Genomic DNA, 5,595 nt, shown 5'->3' on the forward strand with positions numbered 1-5,595 from the left:
GCACCTCGTGACTCCTCTCCGGTAGCCACGTAACTATGAAATGCATGAGTATATATATATGTATCACAACTTAGGTATTTCATGGTCATAACTGATCCACCTCAAATAGCCCACCTGACATACACATATCAAATATATATATACAGATGCAACATCATTATTTCTCAATAATCAATTCATATATTTATCCAAAATCATATGAAAACACATTCAAAAATTTATCATCATAATACAAACACACATCCCCAACTGGGCACTCAAGTAGCATCACACAATCAAGCAAACAACTCACAATTTCACATCAAATGCAATTACACATGCATTCAAGTATTTGGCATTTCCGGTCTACATGAGATAGTTAGAGAGTGCCCTAACCTTAGCAAGCTTTCCACACGTTCAACTTACGTTATGCGAGCACAACCTGTTTCTCGACAAAGTCTCATGTCTGGTTCACACTTTCAACCTTTTTAAAATACACAACTTAATTAAGTTAATATAAACTCAACTATATCCATAATTATGGTTTTATCTAGGCTACTTACCTAATCAATTAGGTTTAGATTTTTATTTCCGTTATATGATCTTAGTCAATTATATATATATATATATATATATATATATATATATATATATATATATATATATATATATATATATATATATTTTCAATTAGAAAATGGTTCTTCTCTTTTTTAAAAAATAGAATATAAAATAGAAATTCAAAGGAGTTTCTAAAACGCTAGTTTAAATTCATTTATTATTTAGAGCAACACTGTTAAATACTTCGATTATAGTTGATTAAAATATTAAAGATAAATTATTACTCTTAAGTCATTGTTAAATCTACAAGAGAATAATATTGATTGATTTTTTTTTTAATAAGGTTTATTATAATAATATAAACACATCGATTGAGGTTGAAGTTAAAATCAATAATTTTTATTAATCTCCAAATATTTAGTCCAAATTATGAAATCCAATATCATAAAAAAATAATAATAAAATAAGAACAGTATTTCTTATATAAAATAATAAACCATTTTGTTCTTAAAATCTTTAGACATCATAACTCTCTTTTTAAAACATATTCCAAAATAAAATTAACATTTATTTAGACTAGAATAAAACTATAAATATATTCTTTTATTCGATAGAAATGGGATAATAGTTGATATACATAGTAATAGTTCAATCTCCAGTAATCTGATACTGCTAACTAAAACGAGTTCTGACATTTTTATTTCTAAACATAATTAATTGATTATTCTTAAATTGTTAGAGTAACTATTGAATTATTACCAACCATAAATATTAAGAAATAAATTAAAATTGAATATGATAACAAGTTGATTAAATTTTGACATTCAAATCTTTTATTTAAAATGGTGACAAATTAATTTACTACTAAATATATTTGTATCTCAAACTTCATTTTATTTTTTTCTAGACGTCTTCACCTTAAAATTACATGTATAAATATAATATTACTTATAACACCTTTGAAAAATATTAATTCCCAACAACCATATTCAAATATTTATTTTTAACTTATATTGGATATATAGAAATTTGGTGATATATAGATATTCTTAAAGAGAGAAAAATGTAAGATTAAGAAACTCACCCTTTACCAGAGATGATAGAAGTGGCGGTTATGATTTTCAGCATGGTTGTGAGATTTTCGGTACAATGGTTTCCAGTAAAAGGTTGTCCGATCATGAATTTTATTTGTGGGTTTTGTATGTGTTATCCAGATAAAAAGATTTGTTGGTTTATTTTTCTCACATAGTAACAAGTTCTTAATTTCCAGTCCAAAGATCATGAAGATTTAATCAAGGTCTTTTTTTTTTTTTTTTACTTTTAAAAAGGAAATGTCACGTTACCTTAGTTATATAATTCCTACCTTCTAATTTCAAGATCAACCTTCCAATAGATAAAAATGGTGGAAAGAGGAAACTTTTGTGAAGGTTATGGTGTTGTTCAAGTCTTGGCCGAGTGACAAAAGTGAAGGAGAATAAGAATTGCCTTTTTTTCCTTCATATTTCACTAACACTTCATTTTTCTTCATAATCTCTTAACAAAATAAAAAAACATGAAAGAAAGTAGTAGGTGGAAGAGTTTTTACTCGTGAGAGGAGATAGAGGAATGAAATGGAACGAGTCTTAAGACTTGTTTAAATAGAAAGTCTAAAATAATTCTAACCATTGATTGAATTTTGGTATGTGATAAGTTTGATCATTAACTATTAGATACCTCTCTCTTACATGCCAAAGTCATGATTATTAAAAAAGAAAATATCATGATATTTTTAATTATCACTTGAAAGTGATATGAGTTTATTTACTTTTATTTTTAAATGCTGACATATGCAAATAGATTTGGAAAGGATTGTATTTTATTTGAAATATACACATAGAAAAATACCCGGAACGATTAACAGTCGAACGCGTGTTTGGTTGAAAAATAAAAATGAACATATTAAAATGATCTATACGGTACGAAGTTTATTAAAACAGATTGAAAATGATCAAAATTAAAAATAAAAATATCCAGTTAAAAAGGCTCTGACAGGTAAATTTATGACCGTAAAAGCCTTCGAAAAAATAAAATGAGCTTACCAACAGGATTTACGCGCAACATAGGTTAATAAATTATTCGGGTACAAGTCAAATCTCAAAATATTTTGCCTGCTAATTTTTCACACCGTGTCGAATCGCTTCAACCGGCCAGTCTATAAAACTCCTATTTAAATTTTGACAAAATAAAAATATTTTGCATGGATAATTAAAACTATAAGAATATGGTGCTAATATTAATAGAGTTTTGGTAGTACTTCGGCATGGTCTCAATAACTCTGTGTTATTTATAGACAATTATATAAAAAAAATCGATAAAATAAAATAGCATAATACTATTTAATATTCTCAAATTCTAATTTTATGCTAACGTACTTTTACGGGTCTTACATTACAACCCTGCTAAAAGAAGTTTTGTCCTCGAAACTTAAGGCGAGTGTAATAACTTAACTAGTTATTACTAACGTCGTCACTAGCGCGATCGTACACCTATCACAACCCTCTACAAAGTTGTATTTGACTCAGACTCTAGACGCAGTGCTAGACATCACACCATGAGTTCATCGCTCAAAATTAATCTCACAAGAGTATATTCATAAAAGATAAGTCCTCCAGTATCCTAGGTTCATGCTCAAACTTTCAAAGTCATTTTCCAGCTTCCACGTCATAGCCCATTCCACTAGGTTCATGCGAAGTGGTGACTACTTATCCTCATAATAAATTACCATTTAACTTCACACTATCTAAGTTGGCAAGTCTAGTCCATTCCATTCAACATGATCTCGTCTACTATCAACAAGAGATTAAGGGTGATCAGTTCCTCAATTTGTCAATAGGTAGCCGACAACCATGATGGTGGCTCAAACCATTCTTGCCTAACTACAATAGCGTTCTTTGCAAATTGTGCTCAAAGTCATCCAAGGCACAAGGATCCACCCATTCCTTCGACGTTTACTAAACACTTCCTTAATTTCCTGCTACTTCAATCTCGTCGATGAGACATAATTGCTCAAAACACATTACACAATCCCGTTTACGCTCACTTAGCAAGGAACATATATTGAGTGTGCTCCAAAAGAGTAAATACCAATACACCGAGTATAATCCAAATTGTTTCGCTCTAGATGAAGTCATCATCTTCCTAGAGAAATTCACAACTCCTCCAACGTCTATAAATCCTTAGTTTTTCCTTAATCTCACATTCGAATCTCATTCCTAATCACAATCTTAATAATATCATTCCAACACCCGGTTAGTGATTGAAACTCTCCTAATTTTCCTAAGAAATGCCCAAAACTATGTCATATACGACAGACAGATTCACATACCATTCTTAAGTTCTTCCATCTTACTTTAACACAAGTGCCTTATTTCCAAATTAATACTTAGCTTAACCGTGAGTTCCTTAACATTAGATGTTCCTCTTTGTTGAACATCAATATTGGCACATCACGTCTTTCGTGTTATCCCAAACATGCTTTCAATATCTCTTAAGTTTCTTTCCTCATACCATTAAATTCTCTTTTTCTCAAAAGAGCTTGTTTCCCTAACAATTCTTGACTAACATGAGTCGCATTTCCAACACCTTTTCCCTTAGAAATTTACCATATTGAGTTCGAATGTAAGTTTCTTTCTAGTTATAAATACAATACTTATTATCTTTGTGATAAAAGATTTCCAATAGCGATATTAGTCTCATTCCACTTATACCACTTCTAAAGTATCAGCTATAAATCCGAGCGTAACCACATCATCTATAGCATACATTATTGATGTAATGATCAATCTCCTTATCATTTCTATTGAGGTATCTCATTGTAGTCCTTCTCACAACTCATTTTAACTTTAACCAATTAAACAACGAGGTTGTCAACCTCTCTATTAAAATGTGAGTTATCTCCCTCGTTCCTTGATCGCGTATAACTTTAATCTTCCTTTGCGACTATATTTTCGATGTTACAAATCCAAATACCCTTATACTAGATCTTCCTAGACCATCTAGAAATTTACAACTTCAAAATTTCAGCAGCCAACCACCTAGAGTTGTTTTCCCAACATATCATGACTTCTATCTTGTCGATTGCAAACAACATCTTTAATTATCGTGACTATCCAAAGATCGTAATATACTTTTATAACACAAACCAATATTTTCCGCATAAGTTCTTGCTAATCATCTTGGCACGTCTATTCACTCATCGATTTCTTATTCCTTTCAAACCTTTACTAAGGTACGAACCAACATATTTCTATGCGATCTAAAGCTCTAAAGAATTATTTCTCCAAATTCCTACTAGACTTTTCTTTAGGAGAAAATATCTCAAAAATTATTTCCTCCGAAACTAACATATCTTACTCATCCATCTAATCATTTATCTAAAATCTTAATGCTTGATTTTTAAAGAACAATTACCAATGTATGAATCTTTCTCTACAATTCTTCTTTTCCGGGTTCGATCCCTAAGTCAAACTCCTAAATTTAATCTTCAAGAGCTCCAACTACTTATTATACCATATTATTTCATTCATTACTTCCTAATATATGATATAGGTTCTTTCCCAATATTAACTCTCAAGATCTTAGCACCCTTAAAATGAACCCTTGTCTACACGTGGTATGACACTTCTAGTAAATCCCCAAAACATTGTCGCCCATGACTTGAATAATTTAACATTTGCACATCTCAACTCCTATGGTTACTTAAATTTATGGTGCTACTCGTACCTTCATCTCATACCAACCTTTTTATTCACTATATCCCGAACTACGTATATATCATCACTTATCCATGTATTTCTTTGTCTCATACCTTCATTCGTCACAATATTAGTCCTTAATACTTTTAGTTACAAATATAACATAATTTAATCGCCAAAATTTAACCCTTCAATCACATGTCAATCGTATAATCGTTGTCTAATTTAACTAGTTTTGTTCACTCTTAACACGCGACACCCGCTTACTTCCTAGAGAAGACGCTCCATTGACATTCAAGTATCATAATTGTTTCCAATTGAC

At 30.4% G+C, this 5,595-nt stretch overlaps 1 long non-coding RNA gene across 1 annotated transcript; it reads right to left on the reverse strand.

Annotated features, from left to right (window-relative positions):
• Positions 1–266: 266 nt before the first annotated feature.
• LOC131656798 (uncharacterized) lies at positions 267–2,128 on the reverse strand. The gene is made up of 2 exons (XR_009300302.1): positions 1,625–2,128; positions 267–463 (listed from the first exon to the last, which is right to left on the reverse strand). It is a non-coding gene; the product is annotated as an uncharacterized LOC131656798 (long non-coding RNA).
• Positions 2,129–5,595: the final 3,467 nt, after the last annotated feature.

This window comes from Vicia villosa, linkage group LG3 (genome assembly GCF_029867415.1).
Source record: "Vicia villosa cultivar HV-30 ecotype Madison, WI linkage group LG3, Vvil1.0, whole genome shotgun sequence".
Lineage (NCBI taxonomy): Eukaryota > Viridiplantae > Streptophyta > Magnoliopsida > Fabales > Fabaceae > Vicia > Vicia villosa.